The following is an 18,282-nucleotide window of genomic DNA, read 5'->3' as shown; positions in this document are numbered from 1 at the left end:
ACTGAATTGTACACTTACAATTAAGATAGTACCTTTATGTTATGTGTGTTTTCCCACAACCAAAAATGAAAAGTACCCGATTATATTGGCTTCCAAGGTCAGTCTTGAGGAAAGCCTGACAGAGCCCACTCCTGCTCCTTGAATATGCCACTGGCGCCCCCACCCCACCACTCCCACCCGACCCCCAACCTACCCATCCCTTTTGCCAACTAAGAAACAGTCATCCTTTGGGTGTGAATTGGTTTTTAATATCAAAATGGTATTTACACAGAAGAAGCAACATTCATGGGTGAAAACAACAACAACAACAAAAAAGCCAAGTTTGCACTCCATTGATGATTCCAGGTTAAAAATCTGATTTTTAATCTACAACAGAATTTCTGTTCCCACATTCAACATCCCCAGGAGGCAATAACACAAAACATGTATTCTCTACTCTGTTAAAGTAAAACAGTGAGTCCCTGGAAAGACTTTCAAGAGGGCCTTTGGGGTCCTTTGTTGGGATGAGACTACTCCCCCACCCTGGGCATTCTCCCAGCTCAATGTCAGCATTTGTGGCAGCACAGCCCTCAAGCACGGTCCACAGTGGCCACACTCTCTATGCTGCCTATGAAAAGAGTAAGATGCCTCTGGGAGACCAATTCCCCAGCTCATGAGCTCCTGCTCCTAATAAGCTTGATGTTCAGTAGACTCATGGCCAGAGTGAACATCAGCAGGCCCAAGTCAGGCGGGTAAACAGTGTGCCTACTTGAGCTCAACTTCCTCCCATATTGAGGATGGACACACAGACACACACATACACGCACGCACGCACGCTCCTAAAATCTCACCGCCATCATCCATCTTAAAGGTGGCCTAGTCCCAATCCTTCTGTCTCTAGGGACAGAAGGTCCGTTACCCACCAAGACAGATATTTTTCCTCCCTGGGACCAGGATCAGCCTCTTGGGAGCTTACTCCTTCATGTTAGCTGGTGCCCTTGCAGTCACCCATGACAAATGGGCTCCCTCTCCAGTGATATTCTTAGACCTGCAGCCCGTGACCACATCCCCTCAGATCTTGTCTGGCAGCCGTATACCACCAGGCGCCTGGGCTGATACACTATTGAGACTGCTCCTCCTCCAAGGCACCATTGTCACCTCAGCAAAGTCCCTGCCTGGCACGAACATGGCCCTCTTTGCTTTCCAATCATGGCAGCACTCCCTCCAGCAGGGGCAAGCGTTTATAGATCCTGTTTCTCTCCAGACGGACCTAAGGGCCCTCCGAGTTTCAAGAAGTTCTAATATTACCTAAAAATTGGCCAGAACTTATTATAGTCTCCAGAATTCCACCTGGGCCCGAACAGCCAAATTGTCAGCCTAAAATTCAAATCAACATCTCCTCTCCTAAGATCACATCCATGACCCCCAATTGCCCTTAAGACAAAGCTCAAACTCCCTGGCAACACAGCCTGGTACATGTCCACTTCCCACCTGTCTCCTACCTTCCCCATGAACCTTCCAGAATCTCTTTGATTCTCTCTAGTCCCCAGAACTTTGAGTCCACCATTCCTGCTGCCTGGAACTCATCCCCACCACATGCTGCCCAGCCAGCTCTCAGCTGAGATGTCTTCCTGTTTAGAAAGGCTACCTTGACTGTCCACCCCCACGCTACTGACACCCACCCAACACACTAGCCTCAAAGCTCTGAAGACCGGATGTTGTTTAGTCATCCATCACTCATCCTCCATGCCTGGCACCACACCTGGCACAGAACAGGTGCGCTTCATCCTCGCTTGTCTCTTGGGTGCTTCCACAGCCCCAGCCATTCCTTTCATGGCACCTATCTCACTACTTTACTTGTTTATTTCTCCATTTCCCTCACTGAGCTATATAAGCTATATAATAAAGAAGCTTGTGTGTGGATCCCAGCACCCAGAGCAGTCCTTGGCACATAGTAGGTCCTCAGCAGCATCAAATCTTTGTATGAATAAAGAGGAGATCCCTGGGAACGGAAAACGTTCCTGAGCTTCCTGCTTCTAGTGAAATGGGGCAAGTCGGCCACTAGAGGGCAGCAGACATGTGCTTCCCACTCCGCTCCATCCCCAGTCCTGCCAGCAGCCAATGCAGCTTCTCAAGCTCTTCCCGGTGCATTCGCTTCTTGTTCTCTTTGCAACTCAGGCCTCTGGATCACCCTTCAGGCCTCGCTGCTAGCTCCACTCGGTTAGCTGGGTCCATGGCTGTCAGAGAGGCTCTCGGCCCCAGGCCAGCATCCAATGACCCAAGCCCCTTGCCTACAAGGCCTCCAGGCCAGCCTCTGAGCTGACCCTGACCCTGAGCTGATCCAATCCTCCAGGCTCTGCATGAGCTGTCCTCTCTCACAGGCCCTGACTACCAGACGGACCAGTAAAAACAGTACCTCTTCCCATGCCCCCTTCAACCGGGTGCCACCTCTAGCTCCCACCCAGGAACCCTTGGCCTCCTGGACCCCTCTCTGCTCCCAAAGAATCCTCCCTCGGCCCTTCTAAACTCCCTTCCCGCCAAACGCTCATCATCTCAACGCAGCTAGATTGCATAGAAGAGGAAGCTGAGCTCATTTTTACTGTGTAAATGGGTGATGGATTTATAACCCTTCCGAATATTCCAATCTAAAGCTTTATGTCCTAGGGCTTCCAAAACTCTCAAGTCCCCAAATCAAGGACTCTAGGCCCTGGCCTGGTGACTGGTGACCCTTCCGTACATAATGGCACAGCCTCTGTACACACCAGGGAGGCATTCTGAGGGCTCTAAGTGCTGCATCCACTCATTTGGACTATTGGAGCTTCGAGGCTATTGTTTCAAAGAACCAAAACCCATATGCAGATTATGAAGGTTTAACAGGATCTGTCCAGTAGCCAATGCCTTGGAAGGCTGACTGTGCTTTTGACCACACCCCAGCAGACATCACTCCTCCATCAAGCCTGAGCCACACCCGAGCCCAGCACCTCCTTTAGAGGACCACGGTATTGACTGACTTTGGATGGCTCTGACCCAGAGCGATCCAACGCTACTAGCTACACATCTCCCTGTGTTAGTCCAATTTCAAACCTGTGTTAGTCCCATCCCAGCCATGCCGACATCCAAGCTGTTAATGGTAATAGTAACAAGGAGTGTTAGACCCGTTGTTAGTCAGAAGGAAATCCACAAGCCGTTAGTTTCTGCTGAAAGGAACAGACCAGGAGTGCAGGCGTTAGTCGAGATGAAGGAGAGGTTAATTAAGAGCCGGTCAGAGCCAGACCAGTTGCCTGGAGTCCCAAGATGGGCAGGGTTGGCTGTTAGTGGTCAGCCCTTCGGGGACGGCCAGGGCAAGGCAAGGATTAGCTGAGTGAGAGCAAGAGTTAGTGCAAAGGAGCCAGAGATTAGCCCAAAGAGACCAAGGTGCCTACTGGAGGTGAGGATTAAAATCACCCCCAGGTGTGGCCCTGGCTTAGCGGCTGGCGGGCTCTGGGGGAGGCAGGCTGGGGCCAGGATGTGGGTGGGAACAGGACAGGAAGCCAGGGGTGAGCTCCTGTCTGGCCTGAGGGGCTGTAGGAACCTGTGGCGCCCTGGGGTTCATTTCTTGTTTCCCATTTCCTCCTTCTGCAAACCCCAAGCCCGGGTTTCATCATCTTTCTTCCCAGCCTTCTCAAGCTTCCTGGTGTGGACAGTCCTTCTCAATGACTTCCAGCAGGAAACATGGCCCACATCGACTTTCAGTGTGGGAAAGCCAGACCTCCCGGCCTCGGGAAGGGAAGGGGCCCTCTAGCCACCTTCCTGTTGTGGGGAAGGACCCTCTCACTCATCTCTTGGCTATTCCTTCTCACCACTTGGTGAGAAGGCCAGAAATTCCCTTCTCGCTGACTTCCGGTATAAGAAATGCTCTTCCTCCCATCCTAGCTGACTTCCTGTACTAAATGCTCCACTCAGTGGATTCCAGGGTGGAAAAGACCCTTTTATTGACTTGCAGTGTAGGGAAGTCTCCACTTACTGACTTCCGCTGTGGGACATGTCCCTTTTTTGACTTGTGGTGTGGGACACGCCCCCACACACCCCATTGGCTTCCTGTGCAACACTGACCCCACCCCCACACTTTTCAATGGGGACAATTCTACCCTCACTTCCCTCCAAAGAAAGAACCATGGCCCTCTTCTCTCTGCTCCCTTGGCTGGGAAAAGCTCAGTGCTCCACACTCTAGACCCATAGGCCTCCACACTCACACCCCAGAGGTTTCCCTGGTCCCACCCACTCCCAGTGGCAAGCACGCTTCTGCACAGAAGAGAGATGCTTGTGCTCAGAGGCCAGCCTCCCATGTCCACATGACCACCTTTTCCTCTGGGCCACTGGTATGGTCAATAGGGCTGTCCCCTGCCTCTGACCTGGCCCAGTGGACTGAACTCACAGCCAATTGGGGCAGCCAAGTAGAGCATCTGTCTGCAGGGCCAGCCCCAGAGCATCTGCTTGCCAAAAGGAGGGAGGACCAGCCCCCAGGGGGGCCCAGAGCTCGGCAGGGCTGGGTTAGTAAGAAGAGAAAACAGGGTTAGTAGGGGCTGGGGTTAGTAAGTCAGAGCACAGCACCAGCAGAGAGGGGCACCTCAGCAGACACACACAGGAGTCACTAGGATAAAAGGAAGAACACACACAGGTCCGTTAGTTTGTTAAGGGGTGGTCGAGGTGCACCTGAGGCACCCCCAGGTTAGACGGGTTAGTAATCGAACAAAAGAGCTGCCTATGGAAGAGAAAGCTGAGGAGGAGGAAGAATGGGGGGAAGAGACGGTTAGGGGTTCAAAGCAAGTGTCTGGCCCCAGGCAGAAGGTCTATGTGCAGAACACCCAAAGGGACCAGGGCCTAGGCAGGGAATAGGGTCAACCAAGTTTTCTGGGCCTCCCACTCCCACCCTCACCCTTTGGAAGTACCTGCCACTTGTCAGGACCTGAGGAAATGGATTCAGAGTGGTGAGGTGACTTGCTCAAAGTCACCCAGCAGGAAGTGGCAGAGCTGTCGAGTCTTATTTGCATGCCTTGCCCTGGAATGTGGGTCTGCACAGAGATCCCAGGCCATGGGCCGGGCCTTCCAGAGCCTCGAGTGCTCCCCACGTCCCAGCCCCTTGAAAGGCCCTTGAGCTGCAAGGTTAGTAGGGTCTGGCTGCGGGGAGTTAGTAGGGCATGCTCGGGCCTGGTTAGTGGGTTAGTTAGTGGGCAGAAGGCCAGGCACCTCGTCACACACCACAGCGTCCCGGCCGAGCCCTGGGTTAGTAGGTTAATCACACCATGCAACACTGCCCGGGCCCCTCGGCTGCAGCTCGAGGCCTCCTGTCCCCACCAGCCAGGGAGCTGGGCCTGACCAGGGCAGGGGGTCTGCCTCCCAGCCTCTCAGCCCTACCAGAATCAAGCCTATCCAAGCGGACCCTGCCCAGAAGCATTTGGCTTCCCGATTTCTTGACTTCCCATGGGCCTCAGAGACCCTCCCGCCAAACACTTTCATTCCCCCTGGAAACAGTCCTTCCTTGTCCTGGCTAGAAACCCCCCTGCCCGGCTCTGGTCAGCCCATTTCCCAAAGAGCTGGATCCTGTCACACTCACGCGTGCACACACACGCACACGTGCACACACCAGCATCTTCCCACAAAAGGTCTGATGCCCCAGAGCCACCATGTCCAGTGGACATCTCTTCGGATCACCCACAGCCAGGCCTCTGGCGGTTCCAACTGCTACCAGCCTGTCTCCTCCTCATACCAAAACTGCAGAGAGCTTGCTTGACCCCTGGATCCAAGGTCAGACGCCCCAGCCCCTCCTGGTCTGCTGCCTTTCCAGCCAATGCTACAGAGCACCTGTCCGGGCCCTCCTCATGTCATCTCAGATCATTGCTATAGTTTTTCCACAGAAAACCCAGCCTAGCATCTCCCACAATTCTAAATGATACTCTATTAAAAAAAAAAAAAAAGGTCCTGTCCAGTAAAGTAGTAAAGTTTTGGGTGACACCTCATCCTCTGTCTGTCCTTGAGTATTCACAATTCCTTCCTACTGGCATTTTAAAGGCTCTGATAACTCCTGCACTACAGAAACATGCCGAATTTGACATACTTTTTTTTTTTTTTTTTTTAAGAGCAGTGACAGCTCCTAGAACTCACTTTGGGAATCTGCTCTAATTTCCCCACTGGAAGCTCTCAGTTAAACCACATCTTTCTCATCCTTCAAGGCCTGGATTGGGTCAGCCTTGCTGGGAGGCCTGTCGGACTGCTGCAGCCCACTCTGAGATCTCACTCCCACCCCCCATAGACTGCTTTCTGCTGCATTCTCCAGTTGTCTGTGGCGAGCTGGTTCTGTTGGAACTATGCCTAGACCTTCACCTGTATCTCCCCCAAGCGGCTAACACAGGGAAGGGCCCGAAGTATAATAGATGCTCAATTCTGATGAGAGTAGAATTTAAATACCCTCGGAAGCATTTGGAGCGACTATGGAGGCCAGGAAATACAGCCACTTCCCCAAGTCGCTTAGATCTTAAGGAAACAGGATGGGACAGGCTAGTCAAAATTGCCTCTGGATCTGAAGATGCTGCGTTTATGGTCCAGAGCACCAAAAATAGATAAGCCCTAAATCTAAACTTGCAGGTGGATGGGAGGATTTAATGAGGACCTTTCAAGAGACAGGTGCTGTGCAAGCATGTGATTTCACTGAATCCCCCCTGTGCCCCCAGGGGAACAGATGGCCCATTTCAGAGTGGAAATCGGACTCACAGAGGTGAGATAGCTTGCCCAAGGTTGTACAGCAGAGTACACACCGTCGGTCCAAAGCCCAGGCTCTTCCGGGACATCCCTCTCCTGGGAGCTCCTCCTCGCTGCCCTAGGTCCCACTAGTTCTGTGTGTCCAGGAGACCCAGGGCCACCTTAGCACAGTCCCCCTTGCACCCCCGTGACTACTTCCGCACCTCTGTTCCTCTTCCCCCTCCCTGTGGGGGCAGAGATTGTACAGAGGAGATGGCTCCAGCTTTCCACGTTTGTGGTGACTGCCTGTTCTGGACTAAATTGTGTCCCTCCCCCAATTCACAGATTTAAGCCCTACCCCCCAATGTGACTATATTTGGAAATGGGACCTTTAAGGTGGTAATTAAGGCTTAATGAGGGCATAAGGGTAGGGCTCTAATTTGATAAGACTGGTGTCCTTATAAAAAGTGGAAGAGACACAAAATCTCTCCCTCTCCCCGCTCCCCGCTCCCTCTCACCCCCCACCCCTCCTCCTCCCCCTGCCTGTGTGCACAGAGAAAAGGCTTTGTGAAGATGAAGCAAGAAGGTGCCATCTGCAAGCTGAGGAGAGAGGCCTCAGGAGAAACCAAGCCTGGCACCTTGACCTCGGACTTCTAGCCACCAGAACTGTGAGACAATATATTTCTGCTGTTTAAGCCGCCCAGTCTGTGGTATTCTGTGATGGCAGCTCCAGCAAACTAATAATAGATAGGCCCCCTCCCCACCCTGGGGAAAGGACGTGCAGCTTTTAAATGTGCCTGAGGAAGGCCACGGCTGCTCTTGTGTGAGCACTGGGACCAGCTCCTCTGGAGGGGACTAGAACAAGCAGAGGATGGAGAGAGAGGTGGGCGTGCAAGAGAAGCTCTGTGATGGGGGAGGCTGCACGTGCATGCATGGGGGCTGCCTTGCCTGCCTTTGCCCCACAAGGACAGAATCGAGGATCAGGTGCAACAGGAATAGGACTCAGAAATCAAGCTGAGTGACCCTCAAGCCTGGGGGCAAAGCTGGTTGCAGCCTGTTCCCTTTGGATGGTAGGAACAGGCCCAGTGTCTGTCTCTTTCTGGCGACACCCCCTGGCCTGGGTATCCTCCTCTCTCGAAAACCCTCCCCTTTCAGGATAGCACAGCCATTCCCCCTCCCAGAGCTGAACATGGGGGACGGCCCAGGCTCCTCCCAGACACTGACCGCCTCCTCCCCCTGACCATCAGAAAGAGAAGAAGCTCTATCCAAAAAACACCCCCAAAATGAAGATCACTCACAAGGCAAATGGCGGCACAAGACACACTCCAGCCCACGGCGCTCACTGAGATGCATCTGGCCTCCCTCCCACTGGCAGTTCCTCCCGACTCCATCCCATGTTCGTGCCCCAGTGCTGGAGGGTCCATTGGGACCTGGCCTTAGGGAGGGTACAGTCAGTGGGGCCTCTGCCCAGGCCGAGATTTGTCTCATCACCAGCATAGACGAGAGGAGGAAACAAGTCCTCACAGGTCAGGAGCTGGCTTCCGGGCCCAGCAGGCAAGGTCCAGGAGGGCGCAGAGGGGACAGAGGGCTGCCTGCCACCCTCACGCCCCTCGAGCTGACCTCCAGAGCCAGGTCCCGTCCTCAGCTGAGCACCAATCAGGAGGGTCCTTTGTCCACGCGAGGCTCCATCCCGGGAGTTGGGAAGAATAAGATCTTGGGGGAATGGTCCGGGGTTCCAGGAAACCACCAAGAGCTGCTGCCTGTGTCACTGTGGCCAGAGTCACCTGGGCTCCAAAGACAAGACCAGGCCAGGAATCCTGGAGGTGTGGCAAGGCAGAGCTGCCTAGAGGAGGTACAGCGCGTTAGGATGAGGACACGGTCTCCATCCCCAGGCCCTCCAACCCCCTAACCTAACCCCACATCTGAGGAGGATGCCTTCAGAGACCACCAGCCTCCCTCCTGTGCCCCCAACACCTAGACTGAGTTGAGGGGGAGGGTTCTGGACGCTAATCACTTTTAGAAGAAATTAAAGAATAGAGTGGAAGTGGTGAAAGCCATGGAGGCCACTCTTTGGCAGGGCTAGCTCAGAGGATGGAAAAACAATACCAGGAGCCCCAAGCCGGCCCCATAGGCATCACAGGTGGAGAAGGGGCAAGGGTTCAAGGGGGCAGAAAGGACCTTCAGAGTCCTTGGGAGGCTTGGATTCCCTGGACAACATTCCCACTGAGGACACCTCTGTACCACTCTCCCCCAGCACACACACACACACACACACACACACACACACACACACACACACACACGCATACCTCCCAGGACGGGGAGCTCACTCCTGCGCTGAGACTGTGATAAAGCACTTTCTTACATGAAGATCTGAGACAGCGGCAACACAGCTCTGGTGTTTACTTCTGGATCCTCAGGCTGGGAGAAGGGGCTCGGTCCACATTTGTGCTGAATGAAGGAACATGCTGAAATCTCTACCATCAACCCACCCCCACCAACACCACTTGGACAAGCCTTCCAGACACCTGGCTCCCAGGCCTTCTTTCATGAGCAGAAGTGTCTGGCCAGGCGCCACAGGTGGGGGGACAATCCCAAGTAACTACGCTCAGTGGAACCTCCCTCCCCCATGCCTACCCAGACTTACCTGGCAGCGCCCAGCCAACATGCTGGCGGCCTGGGCCCGGCTTCTGGCTTCTTCCTCTGTAGACCCCACAGGCCCATCCTAGAAGACAAAAGAGCCAACCACACTGCAGGAGAAAACCGCACCCGGGCCCCTCCCCCGGCCCTGGCCTGGCCGGACCTCTCCACTAAGAAGAAGCAGGCTGGGGAGCCAGGGAGATGGGGCCCGGGCATGCCACCCTCCACAACCCTTCCCCCGCCCCCGAACGTCCCTCCCCCACCTCCCTGGTCCCTGACAACAGCAGAATGTGATCCAGGAGAACCTGAACAGAGTCAGGAATGAGGCGTTCTAATCCCAGCTCTGCCTTGCTGTGTGGCCCTGGAAAGTCTGGGCTATGGGCCCTTCTAGCCCTGACAGTCACCTAAGATGCACAGTAGTAACCCAGAGTTTGAGGCAGTGGGTGGGAAATGCCAGGGGCCCCTGTGCTCAGCCAGTTCTTTTTCTGCCCCCCACCCTGCCCACCATCAAACTCCCACTAATCCTGACCCGAACCATCTCCCAGGTTTTGCTTTTGGTGACGGCTAAGCTACCTTCATTGACTGGTAGACCTGGGCCAGGCGAGTCGGGGTTCCGCTCAGCATATTTTCAGAGCTTGCTGTCAGCACCTGGGACTTGGGGCACAGGTCCAGGGCTGGGGGTGTACTCAGACCTTTGCACTCAGAAGAGTGCAAAGTGCACAGTGCTCACGCGCCCCCCCCCCACCTTGACTGCCAGGCAAAGGAGCCCTGTCGGAGTTTTATCAATATGATGACAAAGGGCCAGAACTGAGAAGAGGCGGGCCAGCCCCTATCACAGGAGCCTCCAGCCTCCTTCTGACACCAGCTCTACAAGCGCTCAAGATGAAGTCGTTAACCTCAGCGCCTCAGAAGCTCCTGATGGTGGGGTTTATGAAATACTAGCCTTGATGCCAAAAGTGGGGTGTGACAATTACCCTTTACAGGGCCCCACAAAGCTCTTTCTTTGTGGCATGGAGGGAGAGAAATGAACAGCTGCATCACCAATCCCCCTCCCACCTGGAGATTCTGGGTTACTACATTTTCCTGCACAGACCAGGAGAGGGCAGGCTGGTAGGCTGCAGGCTGCAAAGTTTGAATACTTATCTGCAAGGCTGCTTCCCAGTGTCGTCTTGAACGTCCAGAAGCACTCAGAAATTCCCTTCTCTCTCCTCTATCCCAGGAACTTGCTGCACTCTGTAAAGAGACCCTGGACAGCTCAGAGGAACATTGTTTGACCACAAAAATATCCTTTCCATTGGCCCTGTGGACCCAGAATCCCTGATGTTCACAAGGCCATAAAGGTTTCAAGGGAAACTTTAGTTCCTGGGTCAAGCTGACAGCTGTCTAGGAGGGCAGACAGAAAGGCATGGGCTTTGAGGTCAGACAAATATGGGGGAGACTTATTGTCCTCAAGCCCACATACCCAACATGTGACTCTAATTATTCTCAAAGCTTAGCCAGCACCCAGCACACAATGAGTGTTCCAAAATTTATCTTCACCAGTTAATTGTTTAAACTTTAACTAAATCTTTGTGGCACACTAATGTCCCAGAAATATGGGCCATTTATCCTGCAGCATATATGCCTCTCAGGGCAGGGAGTGTACATACCCAGCTAGGAAGCACAGATCAAATTTAAACCACCATCTTGGTGACTGGAAAAACCAACTGTAGTAGACGCATATAATGAAACCTACTCAATAGCAATAAAAAGTAACAAACTATTGATACAGACTATGACATGGACAAACCTCAAAACTATCATCCAGGGTGAAAGAGGCCAGGCACAACAGACTACATGTTGGATGATTCTATTTATAAGAAATGTCCAGAAAAGGCAAAACTACGGAGACAGGAAGTAGACTAGTGTCTGCCTGGGATTAGAAGTGGCATGGCGATTAACAGTAAATGGGTGTGAGGGGTCTTACTGGGGCAATGGAGACATTGTGAAACTGATCTATGTTGATGGGGTGCACAACTTGGTACGTTTACTAAAAAACGATTGAATTGTGCACTTGAAATGGGTGAGTTATACAATATTCAAATGATGCCCCCAGGACGTTAGACACACACACAAAAAGGATAGAACTTCTGATACATGCAAAATCAAGTATGAACCTCAGAACCACGACACAAAGCAAAAGAAGCCAAGCACAAAAGATTCCATATTAATGAACTTCAGAAAAAAACAGTCTTATCCATAGTCATTGAAAGCATATCAGTGGTTTCCTGCAACTGGGCTGGGAGGGGATAGACAGGGAAAAATTTTAGGGTGATAAAATGTTTTATAGGTTGATCGTGGGGGTGGTTACACAGGTATATACATTTATCAAAACACATTGAAACATATACTTTAAAGAGGTGCATTTTACTGTATGTAAATTGTGCCTCAATAAAGTTATTTTTTCAAAACTCATTTAGAGGACAAGAACCAAGAAGGGTCAGATAAAAGGCCATACAAAGGACTGGGGTGGGCGCCAGGACCCCAGCATCAGCTCCCACTAGCCCACATAAGCCACCCCTACACACACACTTCAAACCAATGATTGAGCGACTAGATCCCACAGGATCCTAGAGGTCCCGCCTACCTCTGAGATGCAGGAGGTCTTAGCATGGATGAATTTCTTGGTGGGCCTGAGCACATAGCATGATGCTGGTCTCTACCATCCCAGGGGTGCCCAGAAGGAGAGAAAGAGTCACCTTGGTTGCTCCTTTGATGCTGTGAGGGTCATGGCGGCCATGTGAACGTGTCTGGGACCACATGAGTGGGCAGGGCGGTGCCTGCAGCTGTCATCCAGAGAGAAAGAGAGAGGGGTGGGGGAACACATATGTACCCAGGAGCACACTGGAGAACAGATGCCAGGGTCTTGGTCTGAAATCACAGCATTTGCTAAAAACTGATCTCCTCGGATGCATATTAGAAGCAACACAGGAAACTGGGAGGTATCTTGGCCAGGCCAGTACCAACCAAAAACATTGTAACACCTTGGAAAGGACGGGGGCTGTACGGGACGAATTCCCATCCTGCTCTGCCACCATGAGCGAGTGCATCACCGCTGTGGACCTGGCTTATCCACAAAATGGGGACAATAATGGTGCCCACCACCCGAGGCTGTTGTGAGGGTTCAGTGGAATAGTAAATATTATCTATTCACTTGCATTCTATTATTTCTTACATTATTCTTAATTACTACCCTTGTCCACACTGCTCGTTCACACCATCCCACAAGCTATGCATTGCCCCCTCTAAACTCCGTGCACTGTTTCTGGTCACGGATGAACAGCTATCAGAGAAACATGCTTTCGGTTGCATGGTAGGATCCCTCTGGGTTTGGGGTTTTTTCCCCCTGACTCTGGAATAAAGTAGCTGCCCAGAGAGTGGAGGCATACAGGAGACGTTGACCTAAATTGCTTTGATGAGTGAGTACCAAGAAATAAGGGAAGCTCCCGGGAATAACAAGATGTGTTGTGTGGGGCTCCACACAGGAGACATGCTGAGGGGAACAGGGGCATCTGTAGAGGAGCAGAACACGCTGTTTCTGGACCAATTCAAACAACATACACAATAGAGAAGCTTCAGAATTCAAATCTCCCTCAAAGGAGGGGCACTCTGAGCTGCGGGGCGGGGAGTAAAGCAAGGAGGAGGGAAAGGAAGGTAAGCTAACCTTTCCTGAGAACAGAGACTAATTGGGGGCACCTATACCTACCTGACAAAACAAGAGTTGGGTTTTATTGTCCCCGTTTTACAGATGATCAAACTGAGGTTCAGGGTAAAGTGCCTCGCTCCAAGATCACTCAGCTAGAAAATGGTGCAACTGAACCATTGAACCACAAAGGGGCAGAAGACTTACGTTCAAATACGGGGGGGAATGGGGGGATTAAATGGGAAGAGACCTGAGGAAGGTACATGTAAATGGCAAACACTGCCATCATCAGTATTGCTATAACTGTGAAAAAATCAGACCATGATTGCTAGCTAATCTCAGATCAGTTTATTCCAGTTGCTTCCATGGTCTTGAGGCAACTGATTAAGTTCACTTTTAGGAGAAACAGTAGAGTAACGTAGTAGTTACAAACATGTTTCAGAGCGATACTACATCCAGGTTCAAATCCTGAGTCTGCAACTAGCTTGCTGTGTGACCCTGAGCTAGTCACTTCACCTCCCTGAGCCTCAGTTTCTCATCTGTGATGCCCAACTCCCCACCTTGTCAGGGAGTGTCCATGAGGCCACGCCCCGCAAGAATCTTGATAAATGGTCACTAAGTGGCAGAAGGAGTTGGTTGTCCTTCATGATCTGTCCCACACCCTTGAGCACACAATAGCTCGGCCCCTCCTTCCCTGCCACAACTCATTCAGTAGCTTCCAGGGAGGCCCACCTGGCACCACAGGGAGAAGGGGACACCTGCCTCATCTGATCCTATCAGCCTACAGAGGGATGGGGAGACAGCTGTCACTCTCAGCTGGCCTTTGCCTATGTCCCTGGGTATCTCTGGCTATTGTTCCAGAGCTCCAGCTGACAGATGAGCCAGGCTGCAGAGACCTGAGGAGGGATCCCCTGGAAACAAAGGACTAACCTATAAGTTATTCACCAGCCCATTGAACTTGCACAATGGACCCAATGCTCCAGAAACAATGCTGCTCAAACAGCCCAAGGATCAACCAGGAGAGGAAGCAACAGCCCAGAACAAATAAAAGCAAATAACTAAGTATCTAGACAAGATTCAGGGGCCCAGTGAGTGAACTCAGCCTGTACACAATGGGTGCACCATAGCAGCAATGTCTCTATTAAGCACCTACTGGGTACCAGGCATTTTACACATGCTGGTTCATAGCCTCAACAGAGCCTTTTAAAACAGGTACTAGGATCCCACACGTGACAGATAAGGAGACTAAGGCTCAGACAACGGAAATTACCTCCTTACTGAAGTTGACACAAAGAGCACGTGGGCAGAAGAATTCACACACAGATAATGTAACACTCAATCCCTTCTCTTTCCACCACAGCATACTGCCTCAATGCCTCAATGAACTATCAATTCAAAGAGCATAATCCTTCTCCCAGCGGAAGCATCTATCAGGTCCAGAGAAAGGAACTTCAAAATGAAGATGTTAAAAACAAGTGGAGGGGAAGGCAGGCAGTTAGCTCAGGTGGTTAGAGTGCAGGCTCATAACACCAAGGTTGCCAGTTCGATCCTCACATGGGCCACTGAGTTGCGCCCTCCACAACGAGAGTGAAAACAACTACTTGACTTGGAGCTGATGGGTCCTGGAAAAAACCCACTGTTCCCCAATAAAGCTCAAAAAAATTTTTTTTAATGTTTAAAAAGAAACAACTGGTGGGACCAACAATAGGGAACTGAGTAGAGCATGTCTGTCTATTCCATGAAACACTAACCCTCTTATAACGACGTCTGTAAAGGGCATAAAAACATGGGGAAACACATCTGATGTAACTTTCTAAAAGCAGCAGACGTATCGCACAATTTCAGTTACTATTTTTCAGTAATAGAAATATGTTCAAGAGGAAACACATGAAAATGGTAAATACAGTAGTTACTCTTGGGTGATGAGACTATGGTGTTTTCTTCCCTTTCCCCCCCCCAAGTCTTCTACAATTATCATTCATTTTATTAAACTTATTAAATGTGGAAAAAAATCACCAAAATTATAAAATTCCCATTTTTAAAGCAGGCACAGAGTGGTTCTTTTAAAGCTCGTGTTAAAGCGTTATTTGAAGACTTTTGTTCTCTCCTCCACTGAGTGGACAGAGAGGTCCAAATTGCAGCAAGAAGGATGTTTTTCAAAATCTTTCTCAGTGGCAAGGGTCATTAAATAACAAAATAGGTGGGCCTTGGGGGCCTAAGGGATGTTACCGGCAAAATTCTTTCAACATAAAATGAATGAAACTCGGCACAGGATGAGTTCAATGCCACCCAAAGCTAGGGCCTGGCGACGTGTCTTCAGGAAAACCATTTTGCCCCATGGTTCTAGGCGAGGGGCGGAGGGGAGAGTTCGGGGCACTGTTCACACAACGGACGATCTGACCACCTGCAACAGGAGGGGGAGGGGGAGGTCTGAGTACACATCCAGATGCCCAGCCCCACCCCAGTCCTGCTGACTCATCCCTGGCCACGTGGCCCAGACGTCTGCGTATTTGAAGCACCGCCCCTAAAGTCTGAGAACCACTGTCCTCAGGTTTCCCTGTCTGTCAAGCGGAATTACTCATCCTTACCCTACCCCCACCCCAGGCCAAGCGATTGCAAAGCCCCCAGAAGCTCCCAAGTGGGAATGTGCTTTGGAAAGTAAAGCACTGCGCCTTCCGGGCCCGCGCTCAGTCTGAGGCTGGCACCGAAAAAAAACAACAACAAAAAAAACAAAGCTGCTTTCCGCACGTTATCTCGCCTTTCCCTCCCCACCCTTCCCCGCACTACTGCCTCCCGCCTCCCTCCGCCCAGCAGCAGGTGGGGGCGTTTTCCCCAGGCACTGCAGTGGGGTATGCGCGCCAGCAACACCGCGCACGGCAGCAACCGGTCTGGAGCCTGGGAGGAAGGTGAGGAGAGACCCAGGGCCTCCCCTTGCACAGTCCGAGAAGCAATTTCTCTAGCCCAGGGACCTCCGCTGAGGGAGAGGAGAGACCTGGTCCCTTCCTTCCTCCCTAATTCTCAGCCTCTCTAGAGAATGGATTGGAAAGGAGAGGTGGGAAGGGAGCTGGTGGGCTCCGACGTCCCCTAGCCCCGTTTGGGTAAGTAACATGGGCTTTAGAGTTCGATAAATCTAGATTGAAAATCACTGCTGTGTGACCTTGGTGTGTACCTAACCCTCTCTGGATCTCAATTGCCTCATCTTTAAAATGGGGCTCTTACCACCTTGCGGGACTGTTATGATAACGCATGCAAAGCACTGAGCATTTATTTAGTTGGCATAGAGTAAGCTCTCCATAAACGGATGTATTATTATCACAGTCATTATTCTTCTCCTCAACGAACGGGGTTTTCGGGCTCTCTCCCACCCCTTTGGAGCCACACAGAACGCCGGACATCTGAAATTGGGGTCCCAGGAATGGAGCATTCGCAGGCGCTGGGAAGGGGGAGGGTTAATGGGGAAGGGGTGTCTCGGTATGAGGGAAGGGAGCTCCAGGACCCCACCCCATCCCCATCCCCAGTTCTGAGACCCTTTGGGCTCTGTTCAAGGCTTGGCCAGATAGCGGCTAACCTGGCGAGCCGAAAAGGTCCGGAGTCCCCCTCATGTCTTTCTGGTAGCCTGGGGGGGGGTCTTTGTTCCCCCTCAGATCATGACTGTAAGACGCCCCCCCCCATCCGCCCTGGACTCCCAGCGCGTCCTCCCCTTTCCCTCCCCTTGCCCCACCCAAGCCCGAGTCCTGACTGAATTTGACAACTGCAGGCTGGAGAGGCTCTTCATCCATCAAATGAGGGACGCTTCAGGCAGCGTTTGCCATCCCCCTGAACCCTGCCGGGACCCGGGACCTACCCTCCTGGAACCCAGCCTCGGGGAATTCGGCTGCTCCCGGAGCAGGCACAGGGATGCTTGAGGAGGGAGGGCCATAAGGATGGGGGGGTGGCTTACCTCGGGTCCGTGGTCCTGCGGCACGAGTGCAGAGGGCTCTTTGTGCCCGGGCTCACAGCGCAGAACTGGGGGAGCCCATGCAAGCACCTCCCATCGCAAACTCCTCCCCGCACTCGTCCGCAGCCTCCCTCCCTCTGGTCCCCCGAGCGCAGCAAGCGTCTTCTTTGTAGCTACTGCAGCGCCCATGAAATTTTAATGCGGGAGCGGCTGGCAGGCGGAGGCGCCCGCCCCGCCCGGTTCGGCCCGCCTCCCCTTCCTCCCTGTGTCCCTGCCATCCCACACCCTACCTCCTACCGCCTCCTGAGGGTCAGGGCGGGGCGATAGGGTGCGGCCAGGAGTGGGGGGAGCACACCGCCGTCCCTGCAACACAAAGGGGCGAGCCCAACGGCGAGCTGAGTCTCCAGCAACCCGGCCCGCGGCGCTGCCATGGCAACGCTTGCCGGGCGGGACTCTACCACCTAGAGCGCAGGATGGAGAGGCGCGTTTGGCATGCGACGGCGGACTGGGGAGCAGAAGCCTGAACCCCAGCGTACGAGGACGAAGAGACTGCTCCTGGAGTAACAAACAGCGGCTTAACCCACACAGCCTCGGTGTATGCCTCTCGATTAACCCTAGATGGGCTCATCTTATGGTGGAATCAAAATTTGAACTCCCGTCTTGAGTCTTCACGCCCATGTTCCTGCCACTATTTGCTTGGCCTAACTTTTATAAGTTTGGTCTTTTACTTTTTTTAACTGCCTGCTCCTTAGTACGTACTGTTAGCTAGAGCAGTGATGCTGGGAAGTGGTCCTAAGCCAGCAGTGTCAACATCACTTGAGAACTTACTAGAAAGAGAATTCTCAGGCCTCACCACAGATCGACTGGATCATAAGCTCTGGGGTGGGGCCCAGAGATCTGTGTTTTAACAAGCCTTCCCGAATATTCTGATGCACATTCAAGCTTGAGAACCACTGTTCTATACCATTCCAGTGGCCTCTATAACCAGACTATCCTGGGTTTAAATTTCAGCTCTCTCCATGCTCCTTAACAGATGACCTTAGGCAAGCTGCACACTCTTTCTGAGATGCAGTCTTCTGCTCCACAAAGTAGAGATAATATTAGAATCCACATCTAAGGGTTGTCTGGGTTAAATGAGGAAATGCATGGGGGTGGGGGTGCTTAGCATAGTTTCTGGTATTTCATAAGAGCTCAAAAATATGTTTATTATTATAATACTATGTCTCCTTTAATTTTCACACCTCTGTGTACAATATTTATCATCTTCCCTGCTCAGGTGAGGACATTAAGGTTCAGAGAGGCAATGAGAGCTGTCCACAGCCACTCAGGG

General features: G+C 52.1%; 1 long non-coding RNA gene across 6 annotated transcripts; it reads right to left on the bottom strand.

The window, feature by feature from the left end:
- Window positions 1–226: 226 nt before the first annotated feature.
- On the bottom strand, window positions 227–17,404 carry LOC109394141 (uncharacterized). 6 transcript variants are annotated; one of them, XR_002126387.1, is made up of 7 exons: window positions 16,956–17,196; window positions 16,235–16,448; window positions 15,245–15,419; window positions 11,960–12,158; window positions 9,341–10,566; window positions 9,003–9,144; window positions 227–8,536 (listed from the first exon to the last, which is right to left on the bottom strand). It is a non-coding gene; the product is annotated as an uncharacterized LOC109394141 (long non-coding RNA). The 6 variants fall into 6 exon arrangements; XR_002126391.1 differs by lacking the exon at window positions 16,235–16,448 and having other exon boundaries at window positions 9,341–9,418; window positions 9,907–10,566; window positions 16,956–17,191; XR_002126386.1 differs by lacking the exon at window positions 16,235–16,448 and having other exon boundaries at window positions 16,956–17,192.
- Window positions 17,405–18,282: the final 878 nt, after the last annotated feature.

The sequence above is a fragment of the Hipposideros armiger genome, unplaced genomic scaffold (genome assembly GCF_001890085.2).
Source record: "Hipposideros armiger isolate ML-2016 unplaced genomic scaffold, ASM189008v1 scaffold_411, whole genome shotgun sequence".
NCBI classification, from domain to species: domain Eukaryota; kingdom Metazoa; phylum Chordata; class Mammalia; order Chiroptera; family Hipposideridae; genus Hipposideros; species Hipposideros armiger.
The sequence above is the reverse complement of the archived record's forward strand: the minus strand, read 5'-3'. Positions and strand labels throughout refer to the sequence as shown.